Source organism: Crotalus tigris, unplaced genomic scaffold (assembly GCF_016545835.1).
Source record: "Crotalus tigris isolate CLP2741 ecotype Arizona unplaced genomic scaffold, ASM1654583v1 scf7180000019139.288180, whole genome shotgun sequence".
NCBI lineage: Eukaryota > Metazoa > Chordata > Lepidosauria > Squamata > Viperidae > Crotalus > Crotalus tigris.
This window is the reverse complement of record NW_024097396.1, coordinates 71,504-87,730: the sequence shown is the minus strand read 5'-3', so window position 1 is coordinate 87,730 and position 16,227 is coordinate 71,504. Positions and strand designations below refer to the sequence as shown.

General features: G+C 37.0%; 1 protein-coding gene across 5 annotated transcripts in view; it reads right to left on the bottom strand.

Annotated features, from left to right (window-relative positions):
* Positions 1–16,227, bottom strand: part of ATXN7 (ataxin 7) — a 118,378-nt gene that overhangs the window by 71,002 nt on the left and 31,149 nt on the right. The window lies entirely within an intron of this gene.

Genomic DNA, 16,227 nt, shown 5'->3' with positions numbered 1-16,227 from the left:
ACATGGCAAACACTTCTACACAATAAAGCCGATGTGTGACCAGCCACCCTGTAAAGCAGCATTCACATATTACAAAATGTAGACCGCAATATATTCATGTCCAATTTAAGTTACAGTATTTTGCCACTTATGTGGATTATGTGGAGTTAAGTTACTGCATACAAGAACTATCCTTTCAGATAATTCACTGTCTTTTATACAGTGAGTTAAAACTATTAAGATGTCATTCAAATCTCATGGCATACAGGCAATTATGTAATGGCTTAAACTTAACAAATATTGAATGCCAAGGTCCATTACCAAACTCTAAAGTCTTATGGGATACATTAGCAGTGAGATGCCAGCTACAGTTAGATAGCACTATTCTGCCAGCAAAGCAGCTGAAGAGAATGAGAAAAGGAATTGGTATGACAAAATAGACTCAAAACCTATTGAAGCATGCCATTTCTGCCAGCTACTAGTCACATCATTAAATGAACAGCATATACTAAAATATATAGGACTCTATTTCAACTTACTTTTAATCAGGTGTACTGAATTAGACTATAAATCACAGTTTACAAACCTAACAGCTACTTCCACACATCATGCTAATCCATGGGTTTAAATAAGCCATGGGTTAGAATGATATGAAATACAGCCATTCATTTTCAAAACCAGAGATATAGGTAGATTCAAGAAACATTTTTTTCTAATTCAAAATACATAGGGACTGTATTATTTATTCTAAATTTTACAGATTTTTCTAAAAAGACACCAGGAGTTGCCTATGAATGATCAAGAGGAATTTCTGACATTAATGCAGGTGACACAGCACTAGCGAAGAACAAGGAGCTATCAACAGGTTTGAGAAAATTACACAGACACAGAGAGAGAGAGTGAGTGAGAGTGAAAGTGAGTGAGAGTGAGTGAGAGAGAGAGAGAGAGAGAGAGACCTAAACACTTCTAAGAATGGAAATTGTCAGTGACCAGAGAATGGAAATTGTCAATGACCAGAGAAGACTGTCTGCCTAAAGCTGAGAGGAGGCATTGATGAAAAAGGAATCTGTGAGGCTGAAAAGAATATGCTATTGTCAAAAAAGACTGGGCCAATTCTGGAATACTAACTTAAGAACTCTTCCCTTACAGTATTTTATAGCAATTCACACTGATTTTTTTTTCTCATATTATGTTTCTGGAAGTAAGCAGCATAGTTCTTCTGAAAATATTCATTTTATTCAAATGAGTTCGGTTTGTGGTATAAGTTCTTTGCATTTACAGTTATTTCTACCACAAGTATAACATCTGATCATACGTTATTACTTATTTTTAAAAAGTTTTTTTCCATTAAAAAGGTTTTGTTTTATTTCCGTTCCAAACATTCCACTTTTAGCTTTGTTCTTTATCTACTTTTTAATAAAGTATTTCTTTAACCTATATATAAAATGTATACATAATCTTATTTTATTGTACCATTTAACCTAATTAAATATTCTAAAATGTCTGAGTTCTTACAATAAATATTTTGCATCCTATACGTGAGTCATATAACATTATACAAACATATAACTCTGATTCTTTTTAGATTTCACTGAAAGGTTTAGACAATACTTAGTAAAGAAGAAATGGAGTATGATTACTCTTTGACAGATATAGGAATATCTGTTTGTAATCAGTTTGTGAATCTTGAGGAATTGAGCATGATTGTGTGCTACTTAACAACCTGACCAACATTGTTGCTGATTAATGACTTTCAAAACAGCTGAACTAGAAATTAAAATAAGAATTAATTTCCTGATCGTTGGAATTGCTACATCATTTGCCTTAATATTATTATAGCAGTAGTTTCCAGTATTCACAGAATCTGCCACTAAAAGTGAATGCAAAAAGAAATACACAAGGAATATATTTTACAATTAGTGATTAATTAATACATGAAGCTGTTTACTAAAAAGCTAGTGTCAAGCTTTATGAAAAAGATTTTTCTCCTATTTGTAGTTTTCATGGAAACAAGTGAAATAGTAGCAAACTATTGGTATTAAATATTTGCTTCCTTGATATCATTTGTGTCTTTCTTTTTTTCTATCTTACTCTTTCTGATTAGTTAGCTTACTCAAGATTGAAATATTTAATATGGTTCCTTGTCTGTTTTATCACACCTGATAAAAGAACTTCAAATACGTGCAGAGCTAATTTGAGAAAATATTTTTTTTTGCTAGTAGTTCTTATACCTATTGAAAATTATAATCACTTAAAACATTCTGGCATAACATTACATCAATACTTTGGGTACAAGATAAAAGAAATGATTAAGTAACTGTGGCTGTACATTCCACAATAACTTTACCCTCCCCTCTGCCCAATATTTATAGATATCTTGTGCCAAAACAAAGTGGCAAGAAGATGAAATTCTTTAACATCTAACATCCTTCAAAAAAGGAAAAAAATGGATCTAGGAAACTACAGACCTGTCAGTCTAACTTCAATACCTGGGAAGATCTTGGAAAAGATAATCAAGCAACGAATCAGCGAACACCTAGAGGCAAACAAAGTCATTACCGAAAGCCAACATGGGTTTGTCAAAAACAGATCATGCCAGACAGATCTTATTGCATTCTTTGACCAAGTGACAAAATTAATGGACCAGAGGAATGCTGTGGATATAATTTACTTGGACTTCAGTAAGACATTTGATAAAGCAGACCACAACCTACTACTTCATAAGACACAAAAATGTGGGTTAGATAGCATCACCACCAGATGGATTCATAGCTGGCTGACCGGCCATACTCAGCGTGTGGTCCTCAATGGAATTGCATCTGCATGGAGGGAAGTGTCCAGTGGGGTGCCCCAGGGCTCTGTTCTGGGCCCAGTACTCTTCAACACCTTCATCAATGATTTGGATGAGGGAATAGATGGGGAACTTATCAAATTTGCGGACGACACCAAACTGGCAGAAATAGTCAACGCTCCAGAAGATAGGCTTAAGATACAGAAGGATCTTGACAGACTTGAACATTGGGCACTATCTAACAAAATGAAATTCAATGGTGAAGAAAGTAAGGTTCTACATTTAGGAAAGAAAAACCAAATGCACAGGTATAGTATAGGTGGTACCTTGCTCAATAGTAGCAACTGTAAGAGGGATCTTGGAATCCTAATTGACAATCACTTAAATATGAGCCAACAGTGTGTTGCAGCTGCCAAAAAAGCCAACACAGTGCTAGGCTGAATTAACAGAGGGATAGAATCAAGATCACGCAAAGTATTAATACTACTCTACAATGCCTTGGTAAAGCCACACTTGGAATATTGCATCCAGTTTTGGTCACCACGATGTAAAAAGATGTTGAGACTCTAGAAAGAGTACAGAGAAGAGCAACAAAGATGATCAGGGAATTGGAGGCTAAAACATATAACGAACTGTTACTGGAATTGGGTATGTTTAATTTAATGAAGGACGAGGGGGGACATGATAGCAGTCTTCCAATATCTCAGGGGCTGCTACAAAGAAGAGGGAGTCAAGCTATTCTCCAAAGCACCTGAAGGCAGGACAAGAAGCAACCGATGGAAACTAACCAAAGAGAGAAGCAACCTAGAATTAAGGAGAAATTTTCTGACAGTTAGAACAATTAATCAGTGGAACAACCTGCCTCCAGAAACTGTGAATGGTCCAACACTGGAAGTTTTTAAGAAGAGACTGGACAGCCATTTGTCTGAAATGGTATAGGCTTTCCTGCCTGAGCAGGGGGTTGGACTTGATGACCTCCAAGGTCCCTTCCAATTATTCTTATTATTCTTCTTATATAACCCAGAAAGGAGGAAAAATGTATTTTACATTGTATAGAGAATCTGTGGTCTCACAAATTCTTTTGCAATCATTTTAAATTTCATGCACATTATTATTTACCTTTCTTTTCACAGGGGGTTAGAAAATTATTTGTTATATAAAATATATGTCATGTTTTATTTGAAACATGTTATTAGTTTTCACTACATTAATTGGCTATGGGGTAATCTCATCATACATCTGTAAATTCTGAAGATACAAGACAATAGATTCATTAAAACATCATATTAACTTTACTATATAAGTTAAAAGTATATTTTTGAAAGTATACTATATAAGTTGAGAAGAAAAATAGAGATTCCAGGAAAAAAATAAGAAAAAAAATGAGAATGAGTTTAATAATTTTCTAAGAGGAGAAGATATAGTCCAACAATATGTGGTTGATATGACTGCTAAGACTATAGGTAAGTGGCCGATTAACCACAAATGTCATCAAAAGCATCCTTTGTTAAGTGAAAACCATCTATATTTGTCTCTAAATGCATCTTACTTCTTTAATAAAATGATATTTTCATCTTTAATTTTAAAACTAAACAATAGCAATCATTCTGTTTAAGTAATGAAACTTCTCTGAAAAGATGACCCAACAGGGGTCACAGTTTATCTAGTAATATATATAAGGTTGGGAAATTGATAAAAGGAGATAGCACTTAGCAATAGCAATAGCACATAGACTTATATATACTGCTTCACAGTGCTTACAGAGTCAGCATATTGCCCCAACCTTTTGGGTCCTCATTTTACTGACCTCAGAAAGATGGAAGGCTGTCAACCTTGAGTCAGTCAGGATCGAACTGCTGGCAGTTGGCAGAATTAGCCTGTAACAGTGCATTCTAACTGCAGCGGCACCACGGCTCTTCTATGAAAAACATATTAATTTCCTCAGGGGAAATTAATAGCAAAATAGTAAATAGTAGCACACTATTTAAATTGTTAAATAAAGTGATTTTTGCTTGCACTGTTTTCTTTATTATTTAGACATCTCCTTATAAAAACAGCTACTAAGTATAGGCAGTGTCCATTTAGTGACAGTCCAAAGTTACAAGAAACCACAAAAAAGCTACTTATGTCTTGGTTTTGAAGTTCCGATGGCCTCGACCCCTATGGGTCATGTGACCACATTTTGGGCACTCAACAAACAACCCGTGTTTACAACTGGTGTTCATTTCTGGTTCCTGGCCAAAAAAAAAAAAAAAAAGCCCTCTAGTGAACAATGAGATCATTTGATGACTGTGTTCACTTGAAGACTGCCGCAAAAAAAGGCTCAGCCACAAGATGATCTACTTAACAAATACCATGATTTACAAGCATAACTGAGGGAACAATTATGGCTGTAAGTCAAGGACTACATATGGCTGATGTTAATTAGAATACAAATATATTACAGCTTCAATGCACTGAAGCTAAATTCTCAAATTCTTTCATAATAAAGTTTCTGTAAGTAAGAAAAAACATGTCTTGTGTTTTATTATATATACCTGTGAATATGTGCAATACTAGGTACATGCCTTATATTGTTCCATGAGGCCAATTCCAGTTCTGAAATACCTTATATGCCGGCGTATTAGGTGACCCGGCGTATAAGACGACCCCCGTCTTTATCGCCGAGCCGCATTCCTAGAATGTCGTCTTATACGCCGGAAACTACCAGTATTTCCGGCATATAAGACGACTCGGCGTATAAGACGACCCCTGTCTTTGGTGCCGAGTTTAGCGCTTCCGGAAGTCATCTTATACGCCGGCATATATGGTATATAATAAATTAACTTTAATCAAGAGAAGTTGTTGTATTCTGCAACAATGAGAAAAAAGTATTAATGCTTCTAAACCAACACATACTGTAGCTATATCTGTCGCTGAGCGAGTTATCTTAGCTTCTTGCCCCCAAATACACATGCAAATAAAAAGTAGATATTAAAAGTCCAGATTCGGTTTATGTTGGCTTAGGAACCTTTGGACTAAATTAAGCTAAACCTTTTATTAAAAGTTGTATTGTGCAAGAATGAATGTGTTTGAGCAGAAGGAAAAAAGTTATCTTATAGATCTATATTAAATGATCCATAAAAATGGTCACCACTTGACAGTGGAAGCAATAAATTTGTGGTGACCAACTGCTGATGTCTAATGTAAGGTGAGAGAATGCTTCTAAGCTTCTCACATTACAAAAAAGTTGATCTAGGAAAAAGTTTGTCAAGTGCTGGGGAATCAGGAGAGTCAGGCAGTTCAAATGAGTATAAAGAGAGCAAGCTTAAGCTCTCTAAAAGAATCTGAATTACTAACAGTCAAGGGAAATTAGCGAGAGTAAAGAAGAGAAAAAATTGAAGATGGGCTAGACTTAGATCTCTTGTGGGCATGCAGGGACGCATGACTGATGACTGTTGACTCTCTGGTTCAAGGTCTCCTCCTCCTCCTCCTCTTCAAGAAGCCAGACTCTTTCCCTCCTTTAAATTATTTCACATGGTCATTCATACATGAAACCAGTCTTATTTTTCACAAGGCTTTGGTGATTCTCTTTCTCTACATCAAGGCAGAGTACAATATGGCAGATATCCAGGGTAAGTCTTGTGGGTGGATTGTATCAAACCAGTGTAGCTAGCTACAACTTCAACCCAAAATTTGCAACTTTAATTAGGAAGGAAGCAAGCCCTGCAATGAAATTTTAAAAATGAAAGTAAACATTTTGTATCTTTGGAATGGAATAATAGACTATGAACATTAAGCAAAATAAAATCAATCAAGATAGCAGAAAGGTTGAGGACAGGTCCTCTTTGTCCTACTCTTAGAATAGGCATGTAATAAATGCACCTCATCAATTACCAAAAAAAAAAAAAAAATGACAGCAATGCCAAACCACTTTTGAAAAACCTTGCCAAGAAAACTGCAGGGACTTGTCCTGGCAGTCTCCAACAATTGGACATGAGCGAACAGAAGGAAAAAAAAAATACTCAACGAGAGTATCAGATACAGAAGGACAAGTTTTTAGAATCTATCAATCAGTCACAGGTTCATTCATGAGGAAATGCTATGTTAACTCTTTATTATTAGAATGTAAATAACCTGCTCTCTCTCTTTATTATTATTATTATTATACAGTCATTAGAAACAACTTGTCTTCATGTGGGGCTTGTAGAAATGCAACTGAATGATCATTGTGCATTAAAGTGGAAAGCAAATGTGAGAAATTGAGTTTTGATGTAGTGTTAGTGTTTAACAGTGTTTGTCAATGAATATTTCCTAAGAAGGATTTTTCAAGCCCTCTTGAGCCATAATAAGATCATGTCTTCTATGGAAAAAGCAAAGAGAAAGCAAGCATCAAGAGAGCAAAGGAAAGAAGAAAAAAACTGCATTAATTATCACAATATGAAATGAAAATAACTTATGCTCGATCACATCGTTTATTTTTAAAAAGAAAAGCGCACTTTTTGATATATAATAAAATGTTATGTTATAAGAAATTAAAACATATAATCAAAACCATAGCAATTAAAAAGTTCAGAGTAAATCAGCCAAGGTCCTATTTAAATACGCCAACTGAAAAATATATCTGACATCGATTTAATCACAGTTGTATTTAACAAAAGAAACTACTCAAGTACTTTCAAATTTCTGGTTCCTTCTTACCTCCTCAATAAGGAGAAGGTCCCACTAAATTCAGTGACATTTAGTTTTAAGTACCATATGCATCTATAGGACTATACAGTACATTAAATAGTATTAGGCAGTTATATAAAGGCTCAGAAAATTTAAATAGCTATTTGATAGGCACATAACAACATGTTCATATAGCGTGATTCCTCTGTCACTTCCTTCTTTTCAATTTATATGTATTACGTTCAATTCTTTTTTTTAACCAATTAAAACTGTCCAAAATTCCACATTCTACAAAAATCTCTCTCTCTTCAATTGGATGATACTGTTAAATCTAAATGATTTTAAAAACTTAATACCTGTTAGTTTTTAATCCCCTGCCAATTTAGATTTGACATTAGGCTGGCTATGACACAGTACTCTTCTACATTTCATGAATCAATCGATATTTCAGCAGATTGGAATACCATCAGTGGTTAAAATTGCAGAGCATCAACTCATTGTGGAATAATCCAAATTCAGGAATAGATTTTTATTGAGGTTGAAATTATGAGAAAGAATAATATTGTTCACTATGCCCATGAGTCACTCAAATTTTAAAGGGATTTGATTATCTGTATTATCATTAAAACATGCTTTGCAATAGATTAAAATTAACATATTAAGCGTTAGAGAAATTGTGACTCTTGGATCATTTTAAGTAAGGCAGGAACAGTAATAGCTGCCGAATCCTGTATTAGTTGAAAAATTAGGTGCTGTATGGAAAGATACAAGCCCAAAGAACCAGGTCATAATTTGCTCCATGAATGTCCAAATGTTATTAGAATCTTTCCCAACCTTGGCATCTGGATGACAGATGGAAAAGAAACAGCAACATCAAGAAGATCAAGTCATAATCACACATATCCTAAAAATGGTTGCTCCTCAATAAAACCACAGCCATCTCTAAGGCAAGTAGGGAATTGCAGGCAAGGATACCTGTAACAGCCAGACAAACCAACATGAAACATAACTGAGGCCACAGACTTATCTGAGTAATCTGTAGTAGCTTCCTCCAAATCATATGGAATATCAGATAGACAAGAATTCACTGTAGACACGTGTTGGGGATGCTAGCTATGTTTGTTGTGATACTGTAGTTGAGAAGTTGTGTCAGGGACAGCGGTATCTATACTTTTATAAGATCACTGCACTTCTTAATAGCACTTTGCCCAGGACATGCAGAAAGACTTGGAATGGAGGCAGGTTAAAAAAAAAATCTAGCAAATAAAATTCATCTGGTGAAGACTTATACAGCTCACCCGAGGTCCTGACTTCAGTTTCTTCTTTCTCTTTCTCTTTTTTTTTGGGGGGGGGGGCCTCTGGCCTTCAGAAATAGAGAACATTTTATCTGTGCATGTGGTGTGGCACCCAAGAATTGATGTGTTAAGTCTGCTTTAAGAGTGAAAGCTTAACAAAGAACAAAATCTTCTAAGAGCTGGTAAAAGCGGAGAGCCTTGATAAAATGGACAAAGGTTCCCCAGATTATGCAGTAGCAATGGGTCTACGCCAGGGGTAGTCAACCTTTTTATACCTACCGCCCACTTTTGTATCTCTGTTAGTAGTAAAATTTTCTAACCGCCCACCGGTTCCACAGTAATGGTGATTTATAAAGTAGGGAAATAACTTTACTTTATAAAATTTATAAAGCAGAGTTATAGCAAGTTAAAGCATATAATAATAATTACTTACCAAACACGACGAGTTGTGTTTCTACCAAACAGTTCTACTTTGGTTTCATCTGACCATATGACATTCTCCCAATCCTCTTCTGGATCATCCAAATGCTCTCTAGCAAACTTCAGACAGGCCCGGACATGTACTCGCTTAAGCAGGGGGACACTTCTGGCACTGCAGGATCTGAGTCCCTGGCAGCGTAGTGTGTTACTGATGGTTGCCTTTGTTACGTTGGTCCCAGCTCTCTGCAGGTCATTCACTAGGTCCCCCTGTGTGGTTCTGGGATTTTTGCTCACCGTTCTTGTGATCATGTTGACCCCACGGGGTGAGATCTTGCGTGGAGCCTCAGATTGAGGGAGATTATCAGTGGTCTTGTATGTCTTCCATTTTCTAATTATTGCTCCCACAGTTGATTTCTTCACACCAAGCTGCTTGCCTATTGCAGATTCAGTCTTCCCAGCCTGGTGCAGGTCTACAATTTTGTTTCTGGTGTCCTTTGACAGCTCTTTGGTCTTCACCATAGTGGAGTTTGGAGTGTGACTGAGGTTGTGGACAGGTGTCTTTTATACTGATAACAAGTTCAAACAGGTGCCATTAATACAGATAATGAGTGGAGGACAGAGGAGCCTCTTAAAGAAGAAGTTACAGGTCTGTGAGAGCCAGAAATCTTGCTTGTTTGCAGGTGACCACATACTTATTTTCCACCATAATTTGCAAATAAATTCTTTCCAAATCAGACAATGTGATTGTCTGGATTTGTTTTCTCGTTTTGTCTCTCATAGTTGAGGTCTACCTATGATGACAATTACAGGCCTCTCTCATCTTTTTAAGTGGGAGAACTTGCACAATTGGTAGCTGACTAAATACTTTTTTGCCCCACTGTAGAAACAGGAAGTCTGATGAAATTACATTTAATTAATTAAATTATTAATGAGATCCCTGAGGCTGATGCTGCGAAACTAAATACTGGATATCTGGCTCAATTTTTGTAAGGAACAAACGAAGGTCTCCTCTTTCGGAAATATTCAGGCGGTTTCTTTCTTTGGTCATAATATGATTAACAGCACTAAAGCCTGATTCCACAAGATATGAGGTAGGGAAAGGTATCAATAAACTGAATATCATTTTCCACATATTTGGATATAAGGCAGGCATTTTTTTTACTTTGCCATAGGTTTTCATATCCACCACTTTCAAATTTATGTTTACTTTCTTCATCATATCTAATTTCTAACAGTTCTTCTTGGCAAGTTATATCAGCCTCTTCAATATTTGCGGTAAAAGGATTTTTCATCCAGTCATACACCTTCAATTTCAAAATATCTTCAAATCGTTTTTCCATGTCCAATTTAAGTCCTGGGCAAGCAGGAATGAAGAGAAAGCCTTTATGGCCTCTACCCTGGTATTGAGGGAATGCCCAGTGGAGTCTGGTTTGTCCCCGATCCGTGCCTGTCACAGCAGGATGAAGAGAGAGCCTGGTTTTTGTCAGAGATGCCTGAAATCTCTATGACTGAGGGCTCTGTGCGGCTCTCAAAATGGCGGCCGCACCAAAATTAGCGGCCGCTTGTATTTCGGCTGGGCTTTCCCAGCCATGAGGGGCTCTAAGAGGAAGCTTGTTGTTCGTTGTGCCTTTAATTCCCCCCACCCCCCCGAAGCCGAAAATGAGGCACTTGCAGTTTTATCTCATTGCGCAGCCTCTGCTGCAATCCGGATCGTCGAGAAAGTTGACGGGAGCCTCGCAATGATGGCGCACTTCAGCAAGGCTCTCTGGCCTCCGAGAGCTCCGTGGGGGGTCGCACAGCTGAGGCTAACACCCCGCGCCTGCTGGAAAGCTCTGTGAGCCGATCGGAGGGCTCAATGGATCCAAAAATTTAAACAGCTCGATTGAACCCCTACCGCCCACCAAAAAAGCTGGAACGCCCACTAGTGGGCGGTAGGGACCAGGTTGACTACCACTGGTCTACGCTAACCACAGAGGTAGTCTTTGACTTACAATGTAATTGGGACCAGAATTTCCATAATTAAGTGGTACGGCTGCACGGCTTAGCAACAGCAATCCCTGTAGTGCTGGCTGCAATCATTAACCTAATCTCACTATCGTAAGGTCGAGGCAACTTCCTGACCACTTCCCATAACCAAAGTCAGTTCCAGGCTGGTAGGCAGGTAAGTGGCTGCTACTGATCGGGAAAGGAAGAGCACAGATATGCAGAAGGAGGTACCAAAAGGATTGGGGAGGATCTGCTAGGGTGCAGGGCAAGTTGGGGAGGTTGTATGAGAGTGTGGCAAGAATCAGGGAGGGCGCACAAGTGTGTGAGGGGAGGCACACGAGGCACAGTGTAGGTCAGTGAAGGTGCTGGGATGGCCAGAACTCCGAGGAACAGTTAGAACCACCATTCATTCAGTGCTTTTGTAACTTAAAACAATCACTGAAGGAATGGTCATAGATCATTCTTAGAGCTGGATAGTAATTGAATAATTTACAAAAAATTAAGAGCCGAGGTGGCTGACTGTGTTCAGCAGGTCAGCGGTTCAAATCTCACCGGCTCAAGGTTGACTCAGCCTTCCATCCTTCCGGGGTAGGTAAAATGAGGACCCAGATTGTTGAGGGCAATGTAAATATATATATATATACATTTCTTACTGGTGTACACCACTTAGAGAGTGCTTGCACTTAAAGCGGTATATAAGTCTCATAAATAAATAAATAAATAAAAACCAATATTGATACACTTACAGAAAATAAAATTCTAATAAGCTGCTAAGTGAGACCAAAAAAAGGAGAGAGGAATTCACTGGGGCCCTACCTTTACATATTGCACACAATTCCTGCCAAAAGTTCCCAAAGCTTTGAAAGATTGTGAACATTATGGAACACAATCACATACAAAACCCATAAATGTGAATCATAGAGGTATGATGAAAAAAAATCACTCAATTCTATCTTTCTTGTATAAATATATTTTAAATATATTTTCATCATTCCCAACATACAGACCAAGACAGTGCCTGAGGTACTTTTGTTTCTAAACTTAGTCTATCTTTAGCTGGCCAGAACAGCATGCATATTTAATTTTAACTTTAAATCTACAGTAGTGGCCAAAATTGTGGAAACCTTTTGGAAAACATGTGCAGTAGAAATGCCACCTTTGGTTAAATTTCCACCAATTTTTCTTCTAATTTCTTTATAATTGTAGCCTTGTTCACTTAATAATACTATTTTACATAACTTTCTGGGCAACCAGTCAACTCTTTGCACCATTACTTTAATTTTATTATATTTTACAAGCTCACTAAATGAAAGAAAAAAAAACCCAACCAACTTGATAGCGATCACATAACACACTGACAAATGTCCTCCTCTCAGCTTCAATACATGATATCAATAACTGAATCCTACTGTGATCTGATTGGCTCATTGCCAAAACAAGATGACACCTGATTGGCTCTCTAAACACTCATGCTCATTGGCTACAATCAGATGAAGGAAAGCTACCTGATATCAACCTAAGCAGGTTGTGCTTCCTTTTTACGGTTATTTGGCTATAGCTTTTCATAGAATACAGTACAGATAATTGAACAAACTATGTTGCATTACATTCTTGATTAAATTATCTTTCCATTGATATATAATTTTATGGTACTACTCCCCAAAAAAGTGGTGTTTGTCAAACCGTCCTCTTTGAGCTTTGCAGCAACAAGCCAGAAAACAGGGACGTGTGACTACCAACAACTTTACTGTGATGCTGGAAATAAAGTTAGCTCTGGAAGTGACTTGCTCCCAGCATCTAATATATCATACACGCGCCCCGCCCGAACGCCGTCCCACCCATACCTGGCCCCACCCTACCGCCCCAGCTTAGCTATCAAACCTCAAAAATACACTTTTCCCCAAAGGTTTCCACAATTTTGGCCACTACTGTACATTTCATATTTGATAGAAAAATAAACAATAGTAAAATAAAGAAGCACACACTCACACTCACACACAGACACAAACACACACACACACAGAGAGAGAGAGAAACAGAGAGAGAGAAAACCACTATTTCCTTTCCCACACAATTACTTAAGAATCTACTTGAGCAGATTCCAGAAAGATTTATTTGATCTTATCTAATCTGACTTTTAACAGCTACAGTCAAGATGCACTCTGTAGTAAGAGATTTGCTGAAATGTTCATTATTTATTTATTTCACCCTTTATCCGACTTAACCATTTTTTGCATACCTGAAACACAATGAGTAATTTACCCTCCAAAATAAAATAAAAAATATTTAATCATTACAGAAAATATGTCATTTCATTACGTCAAGGATTTAATTTCAGCTGTCATATAAAACTACTGTATATTTAAATTACCTTCTCTTATTTCAAATGTTCCTGAAAATATAAAAATAATATCCATACTACTAGTATTTATCTGTTAAATCAAGAATTTAAAATCTCTCTTGGCTGAAAGATCACTCCTAAGGCTCATAATAAATGCTAAGGATTGCACTCTAACAGTAGACAAGACTGAGATAAATTATGCATCTGCAAGGCTTAAGGCATACTTTTTGCCCTTGAAAATTTTCTATCCCAGGTACAAATAGAGGCCCATATTTTTGCTTCCCCTGGTATTCAGGCCCAAGAATAATTTCTTGCTGTGCTGTGTTAATTACATGTGAATAATGTACTATCATTTTCAACACTGTACTGTAAAGGATTGGTGTCTGGAAGGTAGGGGATAAGGAGGGACAGTGACAAATTTTGTATGACACTACAAACTCTCATCCCTAAACATCTGCATGTGATGTAATGGTACAAATATGAAAGGGCTTTAGCTACAATGGAATAAACGGGGACCTATAAAAGACGTAATCCGTTTCTGTTAGTGGACAGAGATGTCCATTTTTCTCCCATTTGCCTAATCAACTGCCCAACTAAAGATGTAGTTGAGTCATTATGTTGTTGTTGTTGTTAATTGCGAAGTCGTGTTCGACCCATCGCGACCCCATGGACAACATTCCTCCAGGTCTTCCTGTCCTCTACCATCTTCTGGAGTCCATTTAAATTCACGCCTACTGCTTCAGTGACTCCATCCAGCCATCTCATTCTCTGTCGTCCCCTTCTTCTATTGCCCTCAATCTTTCCCAGCATTAGGCTCTTCTCCAGGGAGTCCTTCCTTCTCATTAAGTGGCCAAAGTACTTGAGTTTCAACTTCAGGATCTGGCCTTCTAAAGAGCAGTCGGGGTTGATCTCTTCTAGGACTGACCGGTTTGAACGCCTTGCAGTCCAAGGGACTCGCAGGAGTCTTCTCCAGCACCATAGTTCAAAGGCCTCAATTCTTTGGCGCTCAGCCTTTCTTATGGTCCAAATTTCACAGCCATACATGCAACTGGGAAAGCCATGGCCTGGACTATACGCACTTTTGTTGGCAGGGTGATGTCTCTGCTTTTTAGTATGCTGTCTAGATTTGCCATAGCTTTCCTCCCCAGGAGCAAGCGTCTTTTAATTTCTTGGCTGCAGTAACCATCTGAGGTGATCTTGGAGCCCAGAAAAATAAAATCTGTCACTACCTCCATTTCTTCCCCATCTATTTGCCAGGAATTGAGAGGGCCGGATGCCATGATTTGGTTTTCTTAATGTTGAGTTTCAAGCCAACTTTTGCACTCTCCTTCTTCACCTGCATCAAGAGGCTCTTCAGTTCCTCTTCGCTTTCTGCCATTAGAGTGGTATCATATTTCTCCCGGCAATTTTAATTCCAACCTTCAATTACTTTAAAATACTATTTATGCACCACGCTTGAATAATACAAAATCTACTAATTATCTCCCTTCCTAGAGAAACAATATGGAATCAATAAAATAATGCATTCACTAAAATGTAAAAGTGGTAAAAGTGGTAATACTAGATTTTTAATTTATTATACAATTTCTGCTTAACACTTGGAAAATTATCATAATGTTATTATAAAACAAAAACAGGAGGATAGTCTTCTGAGTCAGTTTCTAAATATATTTTTCTTCACACATACACAAATACTGTACTCATCACACTCAACAAGGCAGAAAAGGAATAAGAAACAATAAGAAAAATATCAAGATGAATTAAGAAAAAGAAAATATAGCTAAAGCTACTTCATTCATTGCATCTCTTTATATCTTTTTATCCTTTCATTTACCAACACATTCCAACAGCTCTGCATTTCCTTTGCCTCTTTTCATATCAACAATTCCTTACTTCCTTCACTATATTCTTTGCAATTATCCATTTCTCATTATACATTCTATACTATATCTTTCTCACTCTTCTAGCATCAGTACACTAAGAACTGATTTCCTATCCTAGAACTGTTCACTTCATCATTCCACCCAAGATAATTTTTCATACATTCCACTAGCATACATTCCATACATTTTTTCACTTTTTTCCTAATAGTTTCCATATCTTTATGTCCACTCTCCATCCTGTCTATTAAGAAATGAACCTAATAGAAGAGAATATATATGGCTCAGAATTGAACTGTAGCTGTTGCTTGTAGCTGTTTTGCTACCCAACTAGATAACATCATCAGTGTTACTTAGTATGGGTTTCACTCTCCTTGATTACAGTATTGTTTTATGTTTAATTGTTTGTCTGGTGTTAATTCTACTTGACTTTTGACTGCTGAAGGGGATGTCTTAGTCTTTTTGTTTCCTTCTTCGAAAACAAAAATTGCCTCTTTCGAGCATTCAACATTGTATGTTGTAGATGGCTCTAGAAAAATGAATCTAACAAAAAAGTAACAAATTTTACTGGACAATGTTGAGACTGATTTGAAAGTGGTTTTAAAAATGACACGCTACAAGAATGAAATGGAAAAAGATGCTACACTGAATGTACAAATGAAATCAACTGATGTCTTCATAATTAAAAGAGATGCACAAATAGCAAATCTTTTCATATTAACAAGAATGACCTAGATAACTTACCTATTTGGGGATTACAGAAGAGATTTTTTAAAGATTTGAAGAAAGTTATGTGAAGGGACAAAAAGAATGAAAAAAAATTTCTAGGACCTTATTTGAAGGGTTTAAAAGTTAAGATTATTAAAAATAAAAGGAAGGAATATA